The sequence below is a fragment of the Anopheles cruzii genome, chromosome 3 (assembly GCF_943734635.1).
Source record: "Anopheles cruzii chromosome 3, idAnoCruzAS_RS32_06, whole genome shotgun sequence".
Classification (NCBI taxonomy): domain Eukaryota; kingdom Metazoa; phylum Arthropoda; class Insecta; order Diptera; family Culicidae; genus Anopheles; species Anopheles cruzii.
The window spans coordinates 65,237,354-65,264,901 of record NC_069145.1 but is presented as its reverse complement, the minus strand read 5'-3'; the positions used below and the strand labels follow the sequence as shown (position 1 = coordinate 65,264,901).

Below are 27,548 nucleotides of genomic sequence, written 5' to 3'. Positions count from 1 at the left end.
GAAGAAGAGTATCGGAATTGAAATTGTTTTGCTATATGGTTAGACCCGGAAACGGAAATCATGAAACAGCGAAACATTTCGTGTAAACAGATGGAACAGCTGAAAGTCGGAACTAACAACCGATCGAAGACGCCAAGCCCAGCTCACAAACGGGCAAAAATTATACAAAACAATCTTCACGTACAAAAATTAGGAAAACAACGAACATTCCAACTCCAAGGGATAAATTATGAGTAAAAGATAATATTGATTGAATGTAATCGTCGATGAAGGCTGCTCAAGACCCTAACAAACAACCAATCGCACCTCATCACAGATCGGCTACGAGCATAATCGACGCGTTTGGTTCGCTCGTAGCAACATAAGAAAGTGCCTTTCGTTTAGCATACCGTGGCACCGTCGTGTGGAGCGGTTATGCTGCTGATGCAGTGAATTACTGTGTAAATAAATTTCACTTTACCTAAGCACGCACCGCACCAACGTCAACGACCCAACGTGGGGTCCCCCCACCTCGCACTGTCGTAATGCCGTCCTCTTTACGCAGGCCACACACTTAAAACACTCAACTGCACCGACAACGAAAGATAACGGGCGGGCGAAAGCGCAGATTAGCGCACAAGCAATCAAAAGTGCGCCATCGCATCTTGGCGCGACTAATGCGTCCTTTTCTTGTGGTGCAGGATCTGCCGGAGCGATGCCTGTGTCAGGTGCGATCGGCAGTACCCCTGTCGGCCAACGAACGTATCACTTTACTTCGAAAGCCATCAAATTCTCACGTAATTAAAACGAAGATTGCGAAACTGCTGGCCCCGCGAGTTAGAACCCTTAAAAAGTGGGAGGCTCACCGGCTAAGAACACCGGTCTCTAACCCGCTCTCGGGGCTCGAAGAAAAGGTCAAACCCAGACCGGTGCCCCGTAATGGACCCTTAACTCTCCCCGGGCGGATAATTTCTGGGCAGCCTAATGATCTGTTCTATGGCCGCTGCCGTTCTGTCCAGGCCCACCGATGGCCGTCTCTCGGAAAACCGTTAGCAGCAGTGGGTTCGGCTCCCACGATAACCGCGCGCACCGTGGTGTCGGGCAGCAAAATGGAGGCAAAACGAATATTCTGTCCGCTTTTAGTTTTTGTTGTTCTGTTTGGTTTGGTCATAAAAATATGAAAATCGCTCTCTCGCCGGCGCCGCGGCGAAGATTCTTAAAGAGATGCTGCTCTATTCGACTTAGAAGTGGATCATCGACCGGATCTCATAAATCGTAGCCTCTTAATGGGCTGGTTGGCCGCCTGCCCCGGGGCTATGCGAGTGGCACCAGAGTGGCAAATCATCATTTTCGCCTCAGAGCCACCGGAGCCCGGATCGGTACATCGAACTTGTCACTTTGCAGCACCCAGCACGATCCGCTCGATCGGATCGTGGGATCGATCGCTCGGATCGAAACTCTGGACCCCGGAGGATGGATGAAACCCCGTCCGGCATCAGCCAGGCAGGCCGGACTCAGGCTGCCCGGGGACAGCGAGTTGACAAAACATGCTGTAATCCTAACAAATGTTCGCTTAATTTATGGCTAATCATTGCCGGATTGTTCGGCTGATGCGGTCGATCGATACAGTTCGCCGCCATCTGCCGTGGCCGTGGCCGGGTGTCCGGGTTCTAAGCAGCCCAGGGCCAGCACTTTAACCGCACGTCACTGCCAGTGAAATGGGTTATTTATTCAAATTAGATCTTCTGCGCAAAAGATCTTCTGCGGATCCGTGGCTCGGGTCAGGTTTTCGGCACTCGGCGTGGACTTTGCGTCTTCTTGCTACGGGCTGTAGTCGAGACTCACGCCTTCCGGAGCAGAGCCTGTAGAGCCGAGGATGAGAATAAATTCGCTTCATCAATTAACTCCCGCCCGGGTGCCGGGCCCTCAGGGTTCGTGCGGCCACTGTACACGAAAGGCAGCCACATTCCAGGGTGCAGTAAAAAATGGAAATGATTCTGCTGGCCGCGGCGATCGATTTGGGCTCGTTAGAACGTCGTTAATTATTGGTCACTTGAGCGTCGCGTCGCGGTGTTAGAAATTAGAAGAAATTGGCCAACGAACGGCCATCCCGGGGCCATTTTTCTCCGGTCCGACAATCGTTGGGCCTGATCGAAGAAAAATTCGAAGTCACCTCATCGAACCGGTGGCCCGATCGCGGAAAGTGACTTTTGTGACCGTGGCAGTAAATCAATTGGTTTTCCGGGCAAATTTTCAACACTTTCCCCCCGAGACCGCCAGAAGATCGTGGCTGGGGGACGCTGCCGGGTGCCGGGTGCCGGGTGCGGGTTGGAATTTTTCAATTTTTCCTGCCACACCGCGTGACCGAACCGAACGAGGCTCCGAACAGCCGAACTCGAGAGCTTTCACCGCGGTTTGGCGCGCGCCATGGCCTGTGGGAATAAAATTGCGCCATCCATCTGGCCGGCTGGCTGGCTGGCTGCCCCCGGTCCTGAACCTGCCGCCGGCCAACCGTGGTTAGCACCCGCGCCCCCGCGGCCGAGCATAGAATTGTTTATTGACCGTTGAAATGGGACCGTGACCACGGAAAACGGCGCGACTCCACAGCGCGACACACCGGCGGGATTGGGATTTTCGTTGGCCAAAAGCTCACCGCTGGGGGGACCCGGGTACACGGGAGGTGTAGTAGGTGGGCCCCGTTAAAAGCCACCCAACCACTGCCTGCCCCGGGCGGCCATCTCGCGGGTGGAGGTGTCATAAATCAGTTGCCGGTGCTAATAAATCAACCGAACTGGGTAATTTTGTCCTAAAATGGACACAAACGATCAACGGAACGCGATCGCGCCGGCCAGAGCCGGGCAGCGTTGATGAACGAACGAGTAGGAAATCGAAGAGGTTCCACCCCTCAGCCCCTGCCGTCGGAGCCCACCGAGGTGGATGGAAAAATTTATTACCACCGAAGCGGGCCGTCGTGATCTGATTGGTTTATCGGCCCGTGGCGATCGGGCCGCGTTGGGATCTCCGCGTCTTTGGCCAAACAGTCCACGGGGCCATCGGGAATGTCGAGGCCCTCGGATTTTTTTGGCAAACCCGCTCCAAACAATTCGCCACCGATCGCCACCGATGGTGATTAACGCTAAGCAGCCTATTTTCGGCTGCCAACCGAATCAACACAAAACTAAACTCACGCGGGATCTTTCGCGTGAAGATCGCGCCTTAAGATCGAGGTTCGCGGTTTAATTACGGAGCGCAGAAGGACCACCGCGTCACGTAATCGTGTCGCACCGGAAGTCGCACACGGGGGAGAGAAATTAGAAAGTGACACCGCGGACCGCGGCGGCCAACCGACGAAATATTCCTGGACGCTGGACCTCACTCGCCGAAAACGGTCGTGTTGTCGCGCCCCGGACGAGAACCCCCCGATGACAGCAGCTCCCACAAAACTCTCGCTTTTTGGCCCGCGTGGAATTACCTCCACCGCACACACCGGTACACGCTGCCTTGACTCCCGGGCCGGGAGTCCGTAGCGGGGCCAAATAGCCCAAACTTGAAACCCTTGGCTTTTGATTGACGGCAAATCATTCGGTCACGCAACGACTGCCATTGCGTGACCCTCCGCGGCACGGCTCGATCCGGTGTGAGAAATCACGACCGACACACACGCACACACGCACGAGCGAGAAACAGGGAACGACCGTCAATTACAAGTTAAGTGTCCCGCGGAAGGTTCGCGGGTGGGTGAAAGTGAAGCCGGGTCGTCGGGTTGGGTCCCTTCCCAGAGAGCAACCGAAAAAACGATTCAAACGGTCAGCAGCCCAGGCTGGCAAGTGGCCGGGTGCCAATCGAGCAATTAGCCAAGGTCAACGGCCGTCACCGAGGAAACCAGGAGAGCCTTCCGTCAGTTTCCGTCGTCGTCGTCATGATTGATCGTCCTCTGCCAGTCGGGGTGTCTAGGTGGCTGACTGGAGGCGACCGGCGAGATTGCTTAGGATTGATATGTCATCCCGGCCGGGACACGGAACTTTGATAAATTGAAAATGGCCGGGTCCCGGGTGCCCGGGACAGCCATCGGATGCGCAGTATGACTGATTGATTTCTACACTGACCGTCGGAGGGTTCTCTCCGATGGCGATCGGTGATCTTCGAGCGCGCCCGGAAGGTCACCCACGGCTTGTGTCGGCCACACAAGTCTCGGGCGGGAGCGGATCACGAAACGGATTCTAGGGCAGCACGCAACCACTTTTTCCACGGAGCGGACCCGTTTCGGTCGAGAGCGCACGCGAGCGGTACTGGCCCTGTGAAGTGTCTGCGAAGTGTGCTCCGGAACAAAGCGGTCCCCAGCAGCCACCGCGGTGTACCGTACCGTGTGCCCGATCATCGCGTGCCCGTTTTCATTAACTTCAAGGCAGCGCGCAAATTATGGTGACATTGAAAACCCGGCCGGCAGGCCGGCTGGTCCGTCTTCTTCGGGCTCGCTGGCGGTTCTTTTGAGTGGTCCGGAGACTCACTCAACTCACGATCTTAGCTTAGATCGATCACATAAAAGCGGCTACCGGTGGTGGGGGACCACAAACGACGCCATCAAACGATGGGTCACTGGAAGATCCTCGTGGGAGAGAGAGAGCTGCTCATAGTGATGGTTTGGGAATATGACATCATAACGAAAACGATAGTTTTTGTAATATTTAGTAATAAAGTAATATCAGCTTCTTGTGAATAAATAATTGTTGAATATCGGCAGAAGGTCAAATGCGGTAGGCTCACGTCGATCATCGACAACGAAATATGTTCTCATTTTGCCAACCCCAACTAGCCACTGGCGATCAAGTCGACATTTAAGTTTGTACTATTATTATTGGTGTTGCGATCGATTACGAATGATTGTTTTGTATAATGATCATGATCACAAGCATTTACTTTATTTTTATTGGCAGATCGTCTCCGCCATTTTTCAGTCGATTTTGACAAATCTGTCAAATTCTGAAAAGTCAACCTTTGTTGTCTTAGACGTGGATTAATTTACGGTAAAGTAGCGGGCTGAAATTGTAACGCTCTACTTTGAAAAAATTCGTTCAACTGTGAAAACTACGCGTGGTTATTAATGCCAAATTTCTTCTGACTTCTTTCTGTGGGGCTATTTGAAGAGTAAAGTTTATGCCAGCCAATCGAAAACCATTGAAGAACTGAAAACTAACATCATAGCGGAAATTGCTGCCATGACATTGTCTATTACCGAAATGTTGTCAAATACAACGAAAAATGCCCAAAAAAGGCCCACTTTTTGTGTATCTAATGGAAACGGTCATTTGAACAATGTTGTATTCTGAGTGAATTGGTAATAAACGTCATTCTATACTGTAAATAAATCTTGTTCATTTGTCAAAATCAACTGACAAATAGCGGAGTTATTTAACGTTTAAACAGTATGGATCGTGATGGAACACCTTGTACATTCAGCGTAAATTTTAAAGTCCAAATGCAGTGACAAACCGAGGGGTTCAGCAGGATCCTCGAACGATTGACAACTGTTAGACGATGATTCTCTTTTGCATGCAACTTTTCCAAGACGATAACAAAAACCAAAAATGGATTTACATCAATCACGGCTTGAGCATTGACGGCTAGAGCAAGGTGGTCTGCTGCGTATGGACTGATCTGCAGGGAGAAGCCCATCATGAGTTGCACCAGTTATTCGAATATTTTGTTCACGCCGCCAACAAGTTACCTTTAAATTACGAACAGTATCTACCCGTAATTGTAAATGAATACTTTGTCACAACACGCGAGCCTTTCCACGTTTGATTTTGTTTGGTACTCCTTAAACCCAATAAATCCTTTTTTCCTTTACAGTCTCGAAAGTCAAGTCACCCTAATTTTTGTGGGCAAAAAGGAAGATAATTTTCTTACAAGTAGAATCCCCGTTCCGTGCACTAAATGGATTCATTTTGATGAAATTATCTCGAATTGAATAATAACCACGCGCGCAAAGCGGAAGCTAAACGGTGCCGCGGTGCCGGCGGAAACCGGCCATTTACCACCCGAGTGACTGGGACTGATCACACGTGGACCCTACACGGATGGGCTCGGGACGTTCCCAGGCACGGCACCCTCAAAGGGCGCATGTCATTGGACCATTTGCTAGGCCTGCCCCCAGTAGCAGCCTCTAATGCTTACCGGATGTGTTACGGGAGACATCGCCCCGGTATATGGTGGAATATGGTTTTCTAATGACGATCGCACCCGACCCGGGACCCAAACCAATCGAAAGAGAGCGAGAAAGAAAGATAAGCGAAAAGATGGTGGGCGAAAGATAAACATCAGCTCCACACCCAGAGCCCCATAGCGTCCCGTCCGTCGGCCGCGCAACCGCCGGAAAGTGCCCGTGGACGGCCCGGCCGAGCTGGCCGAGGATTGATAGCACGATAGAAAGTGTGCGATAGCCGCCCGGTCCTCCCGCACACTATCAACCACCACGGCACCCCCGCCGACCGGACCAGAGAAGGCACTTTCTTCTGTTTTTGAGGCACGTGAAAACGAAATTATAACGATCACTATCGTTGCTGCTCCCGACGGCCGTTTGGCCGTTTGCGGTTTTATGCCACATTCTTTCGCACCACCACCACCACCCCCCGCTACCGGACGGTAATATCGACGCGGCCAATTACAGCCCGCGGCGCGGAGGTGAGCGATTTTTGGACTATGTTTATGTGCGCTTCGGTAACGGCGACGACGGTGGCGGCAGGACATGATACGAATGGCGGCTACCGGAATGGCGTCGCCGTCGCCGTCGTGAAAGCGGACAGTGAAAGGTTCAAGACCTGCCGCCGTTGCACGGAAATAAAATCAAACCTAAACACGAGGGCACACACCAAACGGTAGCCACTCGCCGGACATTATCGCCGGGCGGCCGGAGGGCCGGGCGCCCGGCAAAACATATGGCACTACACTCGATAGTGGACTGCGCCCAGCCCAGGGCAGTAGAATATAGGGCCCGACGCTCGCCCGGTCGCGGCCGTGGCCCACCCGTCGCGCGGCAGATCATTTTTATTACCATTACGCCGGGAAAGTTGCGCCACGCCATCGGGATCGTGCGCCGGCCATTGCCGGGGTGGCGCGCGCGGCGTGTGAGTGAGACCTCTGGCTCCCGGGGGGCACGCCGCGCACACGAAACAGCCCATTTCCGCCACCGGGCACGCCGTCGCCGTAGCTGCCGCGGCCGCTGTGTGAATTGCCAATTAGGACGGAGGCCAAATTGTGACTCCGGTTCAGGAACTGGCGCATTTACGCGCGCGCGGTCGAGCGTGTCGCCTATGATTTGCCCCGCGGTCCCCGCATCCGGTCCCGAAGGGCCCCTGCTGGGGTCGATGATCCCATCGCCCAAGGGTCCCATCACCGATGTGTTAATGCTCGGGAACTCTGCTCGGGGAGAAATCTGCGCGTTACTTCCTGCGCGCGGCCCGCCATCGGAAGTTGTTCTATTCTGGCCGACTCTCTATGTGGGGTTACCTTTTTGGGCTAAATTACGGTCCAAAGGTTAAAAAATTAAAAGCCCCAGAGTGGACTGCATTATGTTTGAAATGTGAGCGCAAAATTGCAAAAGACAAACAAAAACACGTCACACTGTCGTGCGCCATGATTTACATGCACTCGAAAATGAAGCCATCGCTTCGAACTCGCCGGCCGCAGGGGGACCGCAGCCCTGTTTAAGCCAGCCACATGACTGCGCCTCACCGTAATGAGAAAGTTTAAAGAGCAACATTCAAATTGGACCTTAATTTGACACGGTAATTGCGCTTCCGCACACGTGTCGCTTCCTGACAACAGCTGCGGTTGCTGCTGCTGCTGCGGCCGCGACCGGAATCCATCATGCACCACGAGAGGGCTGGGTCCCACGTGGTGTGCTTACGAATTTTCGAAAAATTGTCGAACGTATTTTGCATAATAAGAGAGCAGGGAAAGTGGTTCCCAAAAACCGGGCCGTGGGCCTGCGTGGACCGGAGTGTGACGTGAAATTATTCCACCCAGTTCTTCGAATGGAAGCAAAGGGTGTTTACATTTGGGACTGTATTTGCATGTTGAGTTCGCCACTCAAAGAGTTTCCAAATGTATGCGCCTCTGTCAATGTGTTATTCATACAGGGTGGGTCATTTCGGTACAATTCCGACAATCGAACAGTACACAACAAAATAATGCGCTGAAATTATTCAGCTTTTTGCTTGATTTTTGTGGCGAAAGGTCCTCATGTTTGAAGAGGCACATTTTTTGATAAATGGAGGCAACAAACTTGTCGGTTTTATGATATCGAAAACCCTCAATTAATCCAACAGCAGCCTCTCAAAACATTACTGTTTGGTGCGGTATTTGCGCGGATATGATCATCGGGCCGTATTTTTTATGAGCGGATTTTGTGCTCAACCAACAATAAATTTATTTCGAACTTCGGTTCCCTGGTCGACTGATATCGAATAACGGTGATTTTTGACTGGCCACCAAGATCATCAGATTTGATGCTACCAGACTTTAATGTGTGGGTTTATATGTAATCGGCAACAAGCCAAGGACTCTGGTTATCCTCAAGAACAATATTCGCCAAGAGATTGCCGCCTCCGAAACATTGGCCAAAGTGATGGCAAACGCTGAAACAACAAAACAATAATTTTTGCATGTGTTTTTTTCAAATGCATCCACTTTTAATGGCCCGCCCTATTCTTTTTTAACCTTATCAACAGCCACACTTTAGCGACTGTGACCGGCGCTGGGAGCTAAAGTTTTTTGGGACACGAATAAGAGACGCAAAAAGGAGTCAGTTTGACAAATGGGTTCGGCTTGACTTTTTTCCGCTTTTGTTTCACTTCCTTTCTGCTCTCGTTTTTCTATTCGTTACTCTTCCTCTCGCTCTCGCTCTCTCTCTCGTTCCGTTGCTCTCGATTACTTTCCCATTCGAGCGATCGCACACACGATCACCGACTGACGGGGCGAACGGAAAATGCAAATTCAATTACACTTCGGGGGCTTTTCGGGCCAAACGGTACACGCCCCATTCAAATGGATTTTGAGGCTCCGATGGCCCTGAAAAAAAACGAGGAAGAAGAAGAGGCGGAGGGTGGCAAGGGGGCTGGAAACCGGCACCAAAGGCACGACACTCAGGCAAGAAGAAAGTTCCGACGGAGATATTCATAAACGGCGAACGGCCGCGGGGCAACCAAAAAAAACTGGAACAACCACGAAAATTGTTTTGCACGCGCCACAGCCAAACTGTGCCACACGCAGCAGCAGCATCGGCGCAGCATAATGTCGCGCGCAGCTGGCATGCTCTCCATTACACCGCGTGGCGTCATGCGCGGCACACGCAGAGGGGCGAGTGCGACGGCAGGTCATGGACCCGACACACGGGACGGGACAGGACAGCGCTGCGAATTCGGAGTCCGCTGCGGGACGCCCCAGCCCCGGCACGGCTTTCTAATCACGCCTAATCAACAGCTCACGTCCGCCGGGGCCGGGAGACCGCGAATAGAAAGATTTCAATTCACGATCAGGCGACGAACGTGGAATGAGTGGCGACGCTGATGCAGATTGACGTGCCGACAGCGGCCCGACGGGGCCCGAAGATAACGGCTCCACTGATGACACTATCTCGAGGAGCTCTCTCGCGCGCACATGTGTGTGTGTGTGTGGCGTGAAATGTAACACGTCACGTGCCGGTGCACCATTTTCCGGTGCATGCTTCTAATAATTGTTGTACGTACGCCGGGCCCCGTTTGATAGTTCCGTTCCGAAACGGGAACGGCACCGTTTTCACGAGCCACGATCCGTACGTTCACACCTTCCGCCGCCAACCGAAGAGGCCCTACATATGCATCTCATCGCAGTCCCTATAATTACCGAAGTAGAACACACCGGGCGGAATGGAAAAATTGTTTCTACTAAAGCGCAGTAAATGGAGCGAGAGCAATTCACGCTTCGTTCTGCGTCACCCACCGTGTTTATGGGTTTTGCCTTTCCACGGGCATTCGGTTCGGTTCGGTTGTGTGTGTGGCCGGTCGCAAACCAGCCGCAAGATTTATTGCCCTTGATCTTGGCCATAAATTTCGTATCGTCGTCGCCGCCGCAGAAATATTCGCATCCTTAGTCATCCGAAAGCGTCCGAAATTCCGCTTCGTAAGCCAAAAATTACCGCATCGCATCACGCTGGCGCCCACGTTGGCCCGTCGGCCTGTCACAGCCGCGTCATCCGACGTTCCGGGAACACGCGAACGCAGCAAGAACCAAAGTCGGATGTCAAAGAGGGAAGAGGTGAGCCGCGGGCGCCCGATCCCCGGATCCCCGGACCCCGAGGATAAATCGCATGAGTTATGATTATATTGTTAAAGATGATGATATCATTAATTTTGCACCACACGAGCGGCGAGATGGCCAGTGCTGGTCGATAACACACGCGCGCCCGGGAAGCGCCCGTATCTCACCCGGTGATCTTCGCGACTTGCCGCCACGGATCAGCCCGTGGCCTTTTCGCCATGTTTTGCCCATGTTCCCCCTCCGTCGTGATCTATCGCTCGTGTCAACGCCGATTTGCCGTGCCACGGTGCCAATGATAGCAACCGTGGCCACCGACCGACCGACACACAGTAAGCACACCAAGGGCCCTAGGACCGGGCCCTTGTTTGCTAAACACCTACCGTGAGGATGGCGCGGAACGAACGCGGGGCGCGCACCATACTAGGAGAGCCTTTATCACGGCCATTATCCTTCGGCCGATGCGCCGTCCCGGACGACGTGCCGTGCGCGCGCCTAGCGTAACCTTGAGATGATGCCCGGATCCTGCTGATCAGTCACCGCGCACAGCCGCCGAGCCAGAGCCACGGTGCGCGGCCACATAAATCAAAGTGATAAATTCCCGCTTCGCGGTGAAGCATTTAAACATAATTTTCGTAGCGCACTTTTTTCCCTCCGCTTTATTTATTTCATTATTTTACCCGCATCCCGGCCCCGGCGGTGACGGTGAACTTTTGTGCTCTCTATCTTGGCAGCCGGCTGTGGCCACGGTGGCGGTGGCGGTGTCAAGAACGCAACCTCCCCGGGGCCAGGTGACACAGTAGTGGCAATGAACTCGCGGCCACGGTCTAGGATGACCTGCGATCAGGTGACTCGGCCATGGCCGGCGATAAATTTATGTTCATTCTGACCTGGCCCGGCTGACTAACAAGGTGCATAAGTCGGAGTGCAGCAAACGCTTGTTGTGTTTTTTACGAAAAATTCGGAGCCAACCACAAGGATCAACAGTATCGGCGGAACATGACGGGTTCGCAACGAAAAAATCCAATTCAGGTGGCAGTTTCAGTTGAAGTGTTTTAAGGATGAAAAATTGTTCCAACTCACTGCCCACCGTCGCCCGAATGCACTTCTGGAAGTTGTTCCCGCTTCGGGCAAATCGTTGGATGGATGGATTGAGTCGGATGCACAAACCGGCCACAGAAACTGGCTGACGATGATTGACACCCACCGTGCGTTTGCTCGCTCGTTTCGCTCGCTGAGGCATGTCTTTATTAAAAGGACGCTTACCTGTAAAACAGAGAGAGTAAAACAAACGAAAGAAATGATATAAATGGTGGGTAAGATTGATTAGAAAACACGTTCACCGTCTGGGATTGGCAATTGAAATGAGTTCAGCAGCAAAACGCCTCCCCGACAGCTTGAGAGAGAGAGAACTACGTACTACTGTAGTAAAAAAATTACGAGAAGCTGCTTATAACTCAAAAACTCTAAATTTATTATTTGATTTGATTTATTGATTTATTTACCTACTTTAGTTAATTTATTCTTCTAAATTCAGTTAGTTTTCAAAACATGCCGCAAAGTGTTCTTCCGGTATAGTCTTCATACGTTCTTCGTTTCGGTTTCTATCTTTTTTATAGATTCAAAACGGTGTCCGGTGTTGAGTTTAGCCGAATAGCCAGAAGTCACATGGTAGCCAGAACATTAAGTTTCTGCAGCAATCGACATATCACTTTTCTGAGACCTACACGGCCATTCAAAATAGTTTTCACTGATCTTTACGATAGATGAAAAAAGGTCAGTAAGATCTCGTACTGTCAAGCGACGATATTGGACCACTAGTTCTTTGATTTTATTGACGTGCAACTCATCAGTTGATGTTTATGGTCGCCCTGGCTGTGTCTCGTTTTCAATGCTTTTCCCGACCCTCTTTGAACATTTTGTGTCACTTAAAAACTCTTGTTTTCAATAGAGCTTGCTTGCCGAAGGTCTTTTGCAACATTTTCCACCTTTTTGGCAGCAAAAACTTCATTCCGCATACAACATTTAATGGAACTGCGTTGTTGAATAGTTTCAGACATTATGAAAATCGGAGAATTCAATTTTTAATGCTTACAAAAGGACTGTATTTTGACGTATAAGTTGACGACAATAAAATCTGCTTCCTCTTTGGCCACACTATCATAACCGTGAAAAAGATCGTTACAATATGTTACATTTTGGGACCAACCACAACCTTAAGCTGTCATTGAGCTCCAAATGAAACGAAGTCACATAACACTGACAATGAAGAATGTAAACGAATGATACTAATGCGCAAAATAAATCTGACACAAGATCCCAGAATGTAGACCGCAGACATCGCTCTTTGCGCAACGCTAATGGCTGCTGCCGTCTGATGTGATAATTTGTCGCCGAACAAAGCCGACATGTGGGCTACACTTTGGTTAAAAAAACTCTCCGATAACAGGCCAAGCGGCCCCCGATACCATCAATACTCTAGTCGGCCGGGATTTTGCTACAACGCAGGGCCGGGCCCTATCAGCGGAAATGCCAGAAACATAAAAACCCACCACCGACGAAGCTAACACATCGCCAACCGTGGACCACTCCCTCGCGTCGTTCGGAAATAGGTTTTGGGTGACCAAAAACCGGGGTGCGGATTACCCCCCAAATAGATGTAAAATGGCCTGTGGATCAGGCGAAAAAAACCAACATCCCGACCACTTGTTGACCTTGGAGTTTGTCGGACGTTCGGTCTAGCTTACGCCAAGTTGTTTTAAGCGCGCCCATTGCGGTGCGGGATCCACGACGAATCCATCGCGTATTTTAGATTGTCCGCGGCCCCGCTTTGTAACGACAAGGCCCTCCATAATCGTGTAGAGGCGATGGACGATACTGAGAAGCGAGCACAGAAATAGACAAAATTATTTTCGACTCAAACTGGATTAGCGTTCGGCAATTGATTTAATCCGACAGGCGATGCGCATAAAATGAATAACTTTACGGGTTGTTTTTGAAAAAGTGTCTTCACCACCACGCGGCGTTATGTTGGACAATGATTTTCGTGTTCTGGCCGTGAAGTGGCGGTACTTCTTAAACCTGCGAACGCAATGGGAAGCGCGATAATGTGAGGAAGAAATTTTACACCTAGCGTGTGTGTCAACGACGGTGCATTCCTCACGAAACGCTGACACGGCGAATTCCCGACACGAGCTCAGGGGGGGGTGGGCAGGTAAAACGAGCTCCAGAGGCCCCACCACATGGCGTCATGGTGTCCCTGTGCGCGTCTGGCGTCTTCGCCTTTTTGCGATTACCCAACGAACCCGGTTCCGATTGCACAGGCCCGAAACGTGCATGCAATACGATCGCTCCGGCAAGTCGTTCAACCACCTGACCGACCGATGGGGACGCTCCACACACGTTCCACGCTCCCTCACCGCGCGACCGCAGGAGTCACCTTGGCTCGACTGGCGGTCGTAAACTCAAGTCCTCATAACTCTGCTCCATCCAGAAATGTATCCTGCGGTCGACGTCGGCGAAGAACCTGGCCCGCGTTCCGTCCGTCCGCCGGTGCACCGAAACTTCCTCTAGAATCCGTTACGCGACCGAGGCACGCCCGGGACATCGACTCTCCGTCGGGGTCCGCGTATAAACACATTCGGTTTTTCTGGTCTTTTTTTTGCATGTCACGTAAAACCCGTTCCGCGAGGAGTGGCGTACGTATACGTTATCATTAGCATTTTATCTCTCGCTCGCACGCGGCGCAGAATCTGATCTTTCGCGCCATCTTGCCTAGACGCTGCGCCTGCAGATGGGAAAAATATGGGTCTTCCTGGAAGCCAACTAGCGGCGGCGGCGGCGGCGTCTTCGTCGACACTCGCCAACCCTCGGTCGGGGCGCGCGAAGAGATGTTCCAGATTCGCCGCCATGAGTCATGCATACTTAATACTGGCCATAAATAATGCGAGCCGAGAGAGCATTCCGCGGCGGGCGGGTTTTGCCACCGGAATCGTGAGGCAAAGATGATGGAGCTGAGGAGGGTTAAAGGCCCAGCACATACTGCGGCGGCGGCACAAGTGCACGGAGCAATCTTGTGCGGCCGCAAACGAGCTACAAAGTGTAGGCAAACTCTCGTCGGGCTCCTGAACGATCGCAAACCTATGCCGGAGACTCCAGGTGTTGGTGCTTCAACTGGAGAATATTAATTCCCGCGAGTCAGCTTTTACGCAACTGGGTCTTGAACTGGTACGCCAACTGGTACAAGACTCACTGCAACGTGTCGCGCCAACACGCTGTGAGTCGTCAAATTGGATTAGTCGCTAGACGGCCCGTCCGCCAGGAAGCAAAGTCTACGACAAGGTAATATTTTGACATTGGCCATCTCTGGCCGCCCCCCCTTTGCACGTACGGACGCGCGACGGTTGTTGTTGGGTAACGGGCAAAAAAAAGGGTCCCTCAGACTCGCCTTCACCTTCACAACCAGCGCCGCTCGGAAGGCTCAGTCTCGGGTCTCCACCAGACGCTGCCACGCCGCACTTACTACATTGTGTCGCTGTCACACACTTCCGAGCGCCCCGCGTCTAATGCAGCCCACATCACCCGCTACGGCGGCGACCGACCGATAAAGGTGAGCCGGGGTATCGTTTTACCATGGCTCCTTTCAAATGCCGACCACCGGTCAGCCACTACGAACGGATCCCTTAAGGTTTTCCGATTAAACTCCGAGCTGCGGCCCAGCATCGCTGAAGGCATGAAAGTTAATCCACGTCCGCATCGTATAGCAGAGCGACAGAGAGAGATAGGAGTTTGTTACCCAAAAAAGAGGGACCCCAAAAACCGGGTCTGATCAACCGGATACGCGGGAGGGTTGTGTCCACTTGCAATTGCCCGTGTCAAGAGAACATGCAATGTGGTGCGCGCGTTATAGCCGCAGAACCCGTAATAGATATCCCATCCCGTCGGGGAAGAACAATCGGAGGTTTATGCGACGTAATCGATTGTCGATATGGATGTTAACGAAGGAAGGAAGCGTGAAGCTATCCAGTTGCGAAAGCAGAAAAAATCGACCAAACCTCAACAGCGATATAAAATGTACGAATTGTCCAACTGAGGTCTAAAAATCAGACAGCAGTCATATAGACACTATCAATCCTGATAAACCCTGAGAGTTGTAAAATCAGTACCCTAAGCCATCGGCCGCTACCGCTGAATTATTCCATTCACAGTGCGGCAAATAAAGTTTCGAATTCGATACTTAATTTCGGCAACGAGCATCAGTTAAAATTTAAATTTAAATTGATTGCATGCTGGAGCTCCATGTTCTGTGTCCATGTTTATCATTAAATTAAATTAAATTAAATCTAATCAATGCAAAAATAAACACCACGCGAAACGCGATCTTCTAAATAGAAAATTACATTGAAAATGTTTTGGAATTCGAAAATTTCGATCCAACAGTCGCAGTGTGACAATAAGAACGACTACGGTTAAGAAATTTTTAAACTGAACAACAAAGATATTCTTCGGGAGAATTCGGCATAACAAAGACTGTTAGAAATGTCTGAAATTTCTAGAATATGTTTCAAAGGGTTTAAAAAAGCTAACGTAGGGTTCTTTGAAACAAATCTCCAGCGAGATCTACATTCACGGTCACGGAACGTTTTTGCCGCACTGTGCTATCACTGGCTTATCAGCGTGTGAATTCCCGGTCCCATCAAAGATCGCAAGGCAATCAAAAGACCGAAATATCTAACACCCATAAACCCCCGAGCCTATCGGTCCCTCGAATGCCTCAATTCCACCGACCCGCCCCAAACCGATCCGCGGATGTCGTATTTTGTAAACACTTTTTATGCACGACGCTGCCGACTTTCACTGAAAATTGCACACCACGTCGGACGGCGAACACAACAACAACAATAAACTAAGCTGGCGCTGGGTTCGCTGGGGCGACGTACGCAACAAAAAGGCCACCCCTTGCGGGAAGCATTTAATGGCACGCGGGGAAAAACAATATCATCATTCGCGAGCATCCGCACCCGTTGCCGGCGGGCGGTAGTTGAGAGTTAAGTGGACTAGTCGGACCCCCCCCCGGGGAGGCCCACAGGCAGCATTGCTCAACATAGTCACACAAATTCCTAGCTCTACACCGCCCGCCACGGAACAATCGCGCATCGGAACAATGTATGATTAAAATATTTAATAAACTCCGCGGCACAAACTGCCAGCGGCGCGCACCGGAGGACCAGGAATGCACCAGGAGGATTTGTAGGGAAAATTGCCAACAACCCGGCCATCTGCATGTTGCATGTGGGGAGCGCATTTTTATGCTCATTTACTGGCCACATATATTCGCCCGGTCGCCGTGGAGTGTGCCCGAGCATCGAGTACGAGAGACCACGAATCTAGATCGACGTCAAGGGCGTTATTAGGTCGGCGGCGCGTGCGATTTGCGCCGTCGGCGCCCTCAACCCGCCGGGCGCATAGGCAAGGGCACCGGAGCAGGCCGAGCAGGCTCTGCGCGGCCAATCGGCCAATTGTTCCATAGAAATTGCACCGATCGTCGTCGTCTTCGTCGCCGTGCGGTGGGCTACCAACCAATGCACCAAGATCATGATCGTGAGAGAAGGTGGCCGTGGCGCGCGGCGCGCGTCGGTCGGTCGGCCTAATGATAGGCGGCTCTTCGGCCCAGACCGCCAAAGAACCTGCTGCCTTCCGGCGAAAGGTGGACCAGCTAGAGCGGACTCTCTTGGCTCGGTTCCACGGCTTTGGATGATTTATGGTGGCCAAGGGTGTATCCTCGCCGAGCGCGCCGAGTGAGAGTTTTGGCAAAGTGAAACTCGACCACCTGGACCCCAGCAGAGGGCCTAGGACCCTAGGGTCCTAGGGGGACCCCACCCCGGGCGCAGTGCAACTTAATCAATGTCAGCGTGGCCCCGACACGAATAACCCCCAATTTGGAAGCGACACCGATTGGGAGCGCGGACAAACAATCGATGATGAGAAGCCCGCGGAACTCCGCGGTGCCTCGGACATTAGAGTTTACAAGTGGATTGAAGCGGTTCGGTCGTTTTGCGATCACTTTCTTGCCCCAATTTGGAAGCGACACCGATTGGGAGCGCGGACAAACAATCGATGATGAGAAGCCCGCGGAACTCCGCGGTGCCTCGGACATTAGAGTTTACAAGTGGATTGAAGCGGTTCGGTCGTTTTGCGATCACTTTCTTGCCAAACAACAAAACTTTTGGTAGCCTTTGTTGGCGGCTGCTGTGGGTCACGTGGGCGAATTCGCTTAACCATCGTCCGGAAGGAGCACTATAATGGAGCGTTAAGATGTCTAATGTCTCCCGCGATTGCTGTCCAGTGGGCGAAATATCCATTGAAATGTTTGCGAACGCAACCCAGTGAAAGCCCCCAAAGCGGAGTGGCCTTGATAGAACCCTCCATTTGAATTTGGTTAATGGGATTTCACCAAAAACGCGACATAATTAATGGGAAACCCAGTTCGCCGATCGGTGTCAAGATTCGGGACGGGACCTTGCCAAATCGCCAGCGAGTCCAGTGACGATTCGCCATAATTCAAGCGCGCTTCGACGAGTGGCCACCCGAACTCCTTGTGAGGGCATCGCTGTCTCGACCCTGGGATGATCCTCTCAGCCTGCAGTATGCAACCGACCACGGGTAACGAGAAACACAAATTGAACCCCCAAACAGTGCTCTCAGCCGTCACTCGGTCACTAAGTACGGTAAAATGGCCGCGCGGTAATGGGTGGATCACCGGCCCACGTCGATGAAGATGCGGGGCCTTTTTCACACCCTCAATTCCCGGCACCAGGGCCGACAGTTCGGCGCGTAAGGAGTTGTTTACTGCTGTTGTTCAGGCGATGAATTTGGCGTTTGAAGTTTCGATGGACGCGCGCGCCATATTTGAAACGGATTTCGCCCCACTCGCTCTGAACAGGTGTGGGACGCGGGACACTTTGTTCCGGATTGTCGCGCGAGTGTCCGGGAGTGTTTATAGTGCGCTGTCGAGTGGACGGTAATTGACAAAACTGTGAGAATTCGGGAGAATAATTGACGATCTAACCGAAAGGTGTACTCAGCAGCGAGCCAAAGCAATAAACAACGTGTTTCTGTTTTTCACTCCCCTTCTCAAGGACAATAAACATCGCACGAACCGAAAACGGTCCCCAACAACAAACGATTCGAAAAAGAAGAACGGAAACATTAAGCCACGCGCGCGCACATGTGGCGCACTTCCCAGATGCACCTTTCCCGGTCGATGGTTCGGCCAACCGACCGAGCCGCCGAGAAAGGAATTTCGCGAATAAACATTTACGGCCATTTCGGTCCCGTTTTCGGTTCGTTTCGGGCACCGGCACGGCCCGGCCCGGTCCCGGCACCGATTGCAGTTACTTTTTACGATCTACATAATTTTCAATTATAACACATAAATGAAAAATGTGGCCGCCAAGCCGCCGAGCCGCGTGCGCAGAAGGTCTCTAACGGCCCCGTGTGGGAGATATATTGGTTGATTCTTGCGCGGCGAGTGCGCGTGGGCCAAGGCCTGCCCGCAAACGGCCCGAACCCGTACCGTACCGTGCCGTACGGTGAAGCGAGCAGGTCTCGGCCGCGCGCCACACCCGGGGTACCGGTTGCTGCATCTGCTGCTGCGGCGGCTGCATCCGACGATGCTGCCGATACGGGCGCGACGGTCTGGCCACCGCAATCCGGGTCAGCAGTGCGCCGTTCGCCGTTGCTGCCGCCTGTTTGTTTATCGTCCAGCCCAGCCGCTTGCCACCGAACCTGCCCGCACATACGCGAATCTAGTGGCCGCCACCGCCGCGGATTAGGTACACCGGTACATGATGGCGGCCCAACCGCCCCAGCCTCCCAGCCCTTCGCTATTGCGTGTCCGGGGCTCAGGTCTCGGCCGAAAAAGGGAAAATGCAAAAGAGCCAGCCAGCCTGACCAGCTGACTGTACGATGTCCGCCGGCTGGAGAGGCCCCTACAGTCCCGGATCGAAGATCCGAGTGGCTGACTTCATTATTCACCACCATCGGGTTTGTTTGCGGCGCGCAGAACATGATGCGCGGCCGCCCGATGATGATGATGCGCGACCACCGGGGACCACACCGACCGAAGCGGACGGTCCGGTTTGCTCGGTTCTGCCTGCCCATTGATGCATTTCCGTCTTTTGCCCACCACAGTCAAGGAGGGAGAGCGGGAGGAAAATGCACCCAACGGATGTAGGTGCGCTTAGGGGCGCGCGCGGTGGGTGTTTTGCATTTTCCATTGCATCCTCACGCAAAGACCTCACTAACCTATAAAGCCGATCAAGTGTAACCCCCACACGGGCGATGGGCCGCTCAGGGGCAGCTGATCCGAACCCGCTGATTCGTGCCCGATTGTTCGAAAACACGGTGATCGCCAACGCGATCGGACTCTGTGATGGCCGTAGAAGACCGGCAAATATTTAAAGATGTTCCGGAAAGCAAAAGACATATGAAGTGGAGAAACTTATCAACATCAAACAACAGTTATTGAGGTTGTTGGACTTAAAAAAACTAATGTCTTTTTTAAGCAAGAGATTGTTGGTGTGGGCCAGGTTCCTTAAGATATCATTAATCAATTCCAAGAACTGCATTCCATTTTACTCTCCTCGGTTGCGACTTGATTGAAACCTTTTTTAATAAATTTACGGCCGGAAAAGGCGAGACATAACAAAAATCGTTCATTATTAATTAAAAGAAATCTGAAAATTATAATTATGTTATGTTATGATTATGTAATGATAATGTAACGTCAGGGCAAACAATAAACCTTAAAAGGAGATAGAATTCAAGCTACACATATAATAGGCTTTTTCCACTACATGACGGAATGAACGCCAACGAACATGGCCCATGCCAAAAATCTCTTGCAGCAACTTGTATTATAGTGATCTTAGGTTTTTCTTACAAGTAACCAGAGATAAATAAACGAGTAAGGCTGGCATTTGGCTTCCTTTCAGTGAAAGAAGTAGTATGTAAGTATATTCAGTCGATTAAATTAGAAATGCAGATTAAATAACAAAGGCACAAGCCATCTATTAATATAAAATAATCAAACGGTGCTTCTATTTTATGCACAGCAAACAGCAAAACAAAACCGAAGTAAATTGGTTGGCAACGGAAACCAATAATGAAATTGTATTGTATGCACACAACGTTTGAAATCTATTTTTTGTTAACATTGTTGTGTACATCGAGTCCAATGAAGTCAACGTACGTTCGCGCGAAACACGTCGGTGCGAAAATTCGGTACTAAAATGTGAAAAATCTGGTTATTTCTCAGTATGGCAAAAGTGAAATCATGTCAAATTCCATTACCTCTGGCGATCACTTCAAAAAATCAAAAAACTACCGAAGTTTTCGGTAAAATGGTACATTTGACGAGCGCTCTATACCTCTTACCGCAAAGAGGCCAACCCGAAGAATCAATAAATGGCTACAGAGACGACTACTGCCGTTATATGAAAAAGTAAACAAACCAGTTCTGTATTGTTCAGCAGCTTGGTTTTTGTTTGCCCAGAAGTGGTACGCGAAAAATGATATCAACATTGTGCCGAAAGACTACAAACCTCGCCGCTTGAGTCGGATTGAGAGATGGTGGACAAAAACGTGAGAAAATCGAAACTAATTGCAAATAAATGACGAAGAAAATCGCACACATTTGAGATAATCACATGGAGCGAAGGTGGAAAGGAATCAATGCTAAAGCCCAAAAAATTACAATATGAGGAGGTGAAATGAAACTTGTTCGACGTTAATGTGGTGTCAACTGGTGCCGGTACCTTCCTCCTCTGAGTTAGTCTGCGACGTACGCAAATAGTAGCAAACATCGCTTCTTGAAGCTCTTAGTAAGTTAGCTAATAGTGGCTGGTAGTCGAAGAATTCTTCATCCAATTTATGTCAATGTCCATATCATTTGAGGTGATTTTGGTTTAATTGATAGCTTCCAGCATTCAAACTAAATGGGATCTTGAGACAAATGCTTTCGAGCTTATACTCCGTTTTAACCATTTTGGAGACGTTTGTTATTCAATGATTGCCGAAAATCGTTCCGATTTAAATGTAAACGTTTAAAATTTTAGTTTTTAGTTAAGCTACCAATCAAGAAGCAATTTGACAGAAGTTAGTACGAAATCCATTACAACTCTACTCTATGGCAGAACTCACATGATGCTGAGAATCGAATGATCACGAACATGTGATGCGAAAACATCACGAGGAAGTTGAATCAAGAACTTTGTCTTCACAGATCCGGCCTTATTTTTGGCACATCGTTACGCAAACATCGCGTAACATTTTTGGTCACAGTAATAAAACAGTCCCAAGAAAGATTTAAAAAAAGTTCACAAAAAGTTATCGAAAATGACACTATTAAAATAAACATCCCTCCTGCTATGCTGGCGAACTTCCTCCAAACGAAAGCCGTTTTACGCATCGAAACGATCGCGCCGAAGAAAGAACTTTCCACCCGGCATCACGGTCAACCGCGAGCGTCTTAATGAGTGGCCCCACCGAAAGGATTAAAACCCACGCCACGGAACGGCACGGCTGTTTTCGGTGGGCAGCCGCACACAGCAGGCAGCAGGTGATGTCATCTCATTTGATTCCCATTATAAACCCTTTTGGCCGCGCGCATCGCGGGGATTGCTTTATTACCGGGTGGTTCAGGGGGGGTGGTGCAAGGGAACTTGTGTGCGAAAATTATTAACAGAAAATCACCACCACCGAACGGCGTGGTGGCCACGCAAAATGGGGTTAACCGAGGAGGTACCGCTACTCCCAAGCGACTGTGGCGCGCACTGTGTCACACTTCGGTTTGCGGTTGACGGATGAAGAAAGGTCTCCGCCTCCCGCTGGGCCACGCGCATCAGTTTGACCGACGAGCGTACATAATTACTGAAATTATGATTGCCTACACCTGCCTACACAACAGGCGTGGCACCCCCTGCTGCTGCTGCTGCTCCCTGCTGGACGATAATCGGCCAATCTTAACGAGAGGCTCTTCTCATCAGCCTGATCTGATGACGAAAGCGGCGGTGGGTGATGGATCGGTTTGGCTTCGGTGACCCCGTGGGGCCGGCGGCTAGAAACAAAACCTCCTAGTTCGCGGCAGGTCCTCCCGGGGCCGCGGCGACCTCCACATTCGGGAAGGCCTTGGAATTTGGAGTCAGCGTCCCCCGCCAGCGAACTGATCGGCGTTTCTGATCCGCGAGCGCGGCTAAGCAGCCCAAAAATGGAAACCCGTCGTCCGGGTTCTCGCGCTTCCTTCCTGGATCGCTTAACCCGATCCAACGGTGGTCGATCAACCTGATCCAACTCTGATTGTTTTGCCCGGACGGGCGACCTCAACTCCGGAACTCAACCTGTTTCCTTCCTAGAAGGAGCTGCGCGCGCGGTGGTGGAGGTGACGGCCCCATGAGCCGGCCGTGGCCAATTGGCTATGCTGCGCGCATGACGAAGCGAACCGTCGACAATCCCACCACAGAAAGCTCCCAAGTGTCCCACAGATGGGTCACATTCGATTCGCTCCGGCCTCCAGCCCTGTAACGGGTGGTGAGGTGGCGGAGGGGGTCCATACCCCACAATACCCTCCTACGACTCCAGCGTCGTCGCCGTCGTCATGCAAGTCACCGGCATTGACACCTTGCGCGCCGCCGTCCGATTTGTTGTCGATGTGTCTCTCGGCCGCGCGCGCCTACGCCCGACTTGGCCCCTTCGGATGACGGATGGTTTTTGGTTCGCGGGCCGCGGGGAAACCGGACGCGGCAACAAGGTCAAATGGAAATGTTGGCCCGGTACCCGGCCTGTCCGTCCGCCACCTGCACGGGGTGAGATTGCAATTTCCAAATGGTGACGACGACTTTGGCGGACAAATAAATGCGCGGCGGCCATTTCCGTGTCGACCGCGCCGACGAGGTACCAGTGTCACCCTTCCAAGTGTTGTTCTACTTCTTGCCTCCACCGAGTAGGTGTCCCTCTCGCTCACTCTGTCTCTCTCTCTCTGTCCAAGCTGGTCCAAGATGGCGCTCTCCCACACTTACCTGTAATGGCAAAAAGAGGAGACAAACACAGGTGAGAACATTAGCACGATGTTGTTAATATTTTCGAATGAATTATGGAGTTGTTTATGCCGGGCTCGGAGGAGTCATTAGTTGGACGAGAATAGTGCGGACGGACGTCGGTTTTTTTTGCAGGGGACAACCAGGGCACAAGAGAACACACGGCACGCACGGGACCAGAAATAATACCTCCAACGATGTGGGGTCTCGGGCATCTCGGGCAGCAGGATTTGGTCCCGCAAAGAAGAAGGTCCGGCGTCCCGAGAGCACGATGATGATGGCGTTCCTTGTACTTTCGTATTAAATCTTCTTCAAAGTTCTTCCCGCAACACCGGCCAGAACACGCCGATAACTAGCAATTTGTTGCTGGGGGTGTGGAGGGGTGGTGCGGGTGCCGGTGGATCCTATCCGCAACATAGTATGGGGCACGCACGGGCCACGCACGCACGCCGGACCAATTCGGACCAATTATGATGTCTCCATCTGGGTCGGATCGGATCCCGGCCATCGAGTCCGGTGTGGGGAGGACAGAGAACGGGGCCTGGACGAGATCATTAGCCGCGCGGAGTCGGAGCGCTCAGCAGAGCATGGCGTGTAGCAAAGCTACGTGTGCGTTCGCGGCATAGCCCTGTACCAGAAATTACGGACCCAGGCGCGCTTACGGTGGTTGTTGTTCACCGTTTTTGCACCGACGATCCAACGATCGAAGGATCTGCCCGGTCCGCAACTAGGCCACAGTCAGCATACGCGGATCGCGATAGCGATCCGATACTCCCGGTTGCGCACGAAACCCCAGCCAGCATGCCGGTGGCCGGGGGTTGTGCATTTTGGAAGCCGACGGCCAAAAATTATTGGCCCGCGGACCGTCGTCGGCAGGGTACAATTAAAAACTCATTAGCGCGATTACGGCGACGGTGACGTCCTTCGTGTGCGCCAGACACCGCGCTATTGGTTTTCTGACGTGTCCCGTGCCCGCCGGGACGCTACAATGTACGCGTTAATTTGAGCTCCAGAACGGCACAACGGCAAAGCCCGAAAAAGCGTGGAGTGGATCAGAATCGCCGATCGAAGGGTTTGTCGATAAACAAAACCAAAAACACCACCAACGGTTTGCCGGCAGCACCCGCCCGGAGAAGTGCTGCCGGTTAGTGCGCTGTTCGGGAAACCGATCACCAGATGCCAGACAGGATCGTTAATTTGACTGCCGCGGCGCCTATCTATTTCGCCCAAGGCAGCGGTTCTCAAACACTTTATCGTTGAGATTTTACAAAAATTCACATTGGGATTATTTGTAAAAGAATTTTTAACTAATCTATCGACTTGTCAAAACTCGACTTGTGCCGAGCAAGGATCGACTTGTGCCAAATGTCGTTCTAATTTTCAGCTTCAATTACGCAAAAAAAAACAATCAGTCAACATTTGTAGGTAAAGTAAACGTCATTGACAGTTGCGGCGGTTCCTTCTACATTTTCGAAGAAAAATGGAATGATTATGCCCCCGGACCAAAATCCGCACACAAACAATCACTCGCTGTGAGTGCATCTTGCACGAAGTGTAGGTTTTCGAAGCGCCAAATCTGATAATTCTTATTATTACCATAACCACCGAGGCGGAAATGAGCTTAAGTGAAGTTCCCAATTTCGTACAGGTTGAGTTGAAGATTAACCTGTTTGGAAACAAGTTTTTAATAAATTTATGTCCGTTGATTGCTGTCTATTTCACGTAATTTAAGGACGCGTTTTAATCTCCCATACAAGCTATACTTCTGCAGCGCATTATGCAGACGAGTTGATACAAAGTGACGTTCTACTTCTTGAGTGAATACCGACCAAATTTTGTCTCTTGATTGTTGTGAAAAAACTGTGAATAAGAGTTCAACTTTCAAACCACCAAAAAACGAATTTAAACAAAGGAAAGTGACAGACACACCTTGTTGATTATCATAGAACCGCAAAGCATTGTAAATCCTGGATCGCTGAATGTCGTCGCAACATGTAATCGATAAAGTATTTGGAATCACTTCAGGTATTGATCCGTTCCCAAATGGGATAAAGTCTTTGACAGTTGGGTCAGTTCGGGACTCTTTTTGCGCAAAGCAGGTAAGCTAATGCGATGCAAATATTGGAAACACCTCAGATCATTCTGTGTAACGCCGACAACAACAAGAGAATTCCGTACCACAACCCCAGATATTGGTCCAAATCCCAACATGGTCCCCCCAAATGGAAGACAGCGCCGCTTCCAAATGAATTGAACACAAAAACCCGTAAAACATCATCGCAGGTTTGGGAATCTCTGCCCACCAGGCCAGCCAGGCCCTTAATCTTCCAGCTTCTCGCTTCCAGACAATCGAGCTCGGCCGCACATTCCTGGCCAAGCTGGCCAATATCTTGACTCCACTCGCCAGCCGCCCCGTTGTCGGCGATCAGCGCTTAGCCTGCGGTGTGGGGAGCAGCAGCTCATCAATGTATTCGGGGGCCTTGGAATGGGGTGTTGTTTTTGCCTTTTGCGTTCAGAGTCGCTGCTTTTGAGTCCGAAAAACAAAAACCCGCCCGGCCAACTACATTCGGGGCCCCGTGTGCGGCGGGCTAATTATTCGTTTGTCTCGCGGGGAGGTAAACAAAACCGATCACGTTATCCCTCCGCCAGCGTGGTTCGTGGCGCCTTCCGACGGACGGTTGTCTAGTTCCCGCCAAGGAGTTCACCCATTTACACCGCCGGTGCCGCGCGCGCATTGAATTGTCGACAGAAAAGTGCGGCCATTATGCCCCACAGAAAATGGCACGGAAGACGGCGCACGTGGCAAATGGTGTGCACGTGATGGCCGGCTGGCTGGCAGGCTGGCTGGAGAAACGGCGGATTTTAATGCGCAACACACAGCGAACCCGAAACACGGACGGATGTTTGCGTTTGCGCCGCGCAGTCAACATTCCCGGGGCCGCCGCCGCCGGTCGTTTTCGTTAATTAGGCATATTTGTCGTGCCGGCAGCGGCCGCACCGGTTCAGAGGTTTCTTCCCTTGCGCCTACCCCCCTTTCTGTGGGGGACCCACCCTTCGGGAATTGCTACATTTATTTTCTCTTGTTTTCGTTCGGCTTCTTTTTTTTGTACCCCGAGGACAGGTTTGTTCCTCTACCTAGCACCGGTTGGTCCAACTTTAAAAAAACCGCTGGAGTTTTAGAGGGAGACGACGTCTTCTCTTTGAAGCTTCTCTACTGTTTTGTGGCAAAACCAGGCACCCCGTATTAGTCGGAGGCTGAAATAACTCTAATGCGGATGCGGATGACGGAGAATACAGGCGAGGGACACATATTTTGACAACTGACCCAACCCACACGCGTCAAACACCGGGCTCCCCTTTTGCGCATCGTTATGAACTCTGATAGTTCACATCACTCAAGCCAGGTTCGGACGGTTCCACTCTCCATCCTCACCACTATTTGGCGCGCTGAACGAAAAATAATGCAAAATACCGTTTCCACGTCAAAACGGTACAACGGTGGCCAACTAACTCCGCCCGGTTTGGTCCGGTCCTCTATATTCGGGAGATAAATGAACCCCGAGAAACTTTCGCACTCCATTCAAAACTCTACCTACGCAGCGCCAGCAGCAGCAAGTGTCGTCCCACTGAGGAACATGTTTTCAAATTAATAAACACTTTCAGTGGTCCGCACGTTCTGCCGCGCGCTTCTTCTTGTCGGAGAAGAATTAGAAATTGGGGGGTTGACGGCCGCATTTGGCTCGCTTGGAGCCTCCGAAACCGCAGGATGGCTCAACAGAGACTGAGAGGGAGAGATGCGGATTTGAATAGTCCACGAAGCTCTAACGACACACACCGTTAGACCAAAGTGATCTCCATAAGTTACGGGCGTATGGACTGGACTTCGACTGAGGAAACTTGCGGTGTCATCCAGCGCGAAAGTCCACCGTTTCGCGCAGACATCGAGGCAGTTCCGGACCGGACCGTTTTCGGTTCTCGCCGCCGGAGCCGGTGTGTAATCGTCATACGATTGGGACACGTTTCGGACGTACACGCCCGCTCCTTATATGGGGGGGGTAGGAGGTTGTTGTGTTGTGGGTTCTCCCTTCAGCACCAACCCTTCAGGGGTTCCGTGGTCCGCACACACCCAACAGTTTCTCAGTTTGTGGTCTGCCTCACAACAGCCGCCAACAAGGCGGCTGT

The 27,548-nt window shown here is 51.5% G+C and overlaps 1 protein-coding gene across 1 annotated transcript in view; it reads right to left on the bottom strand.

Moving 5' to 3' along the window:
- Window positions 1-27,548, bottom strand: part of LOC128272402 (protein outspread) — a 144,467-nt gene that overhangs the window by 83,268 nt on the left and 33,651 nt on the right. The window lies entirely within an intron of this gene.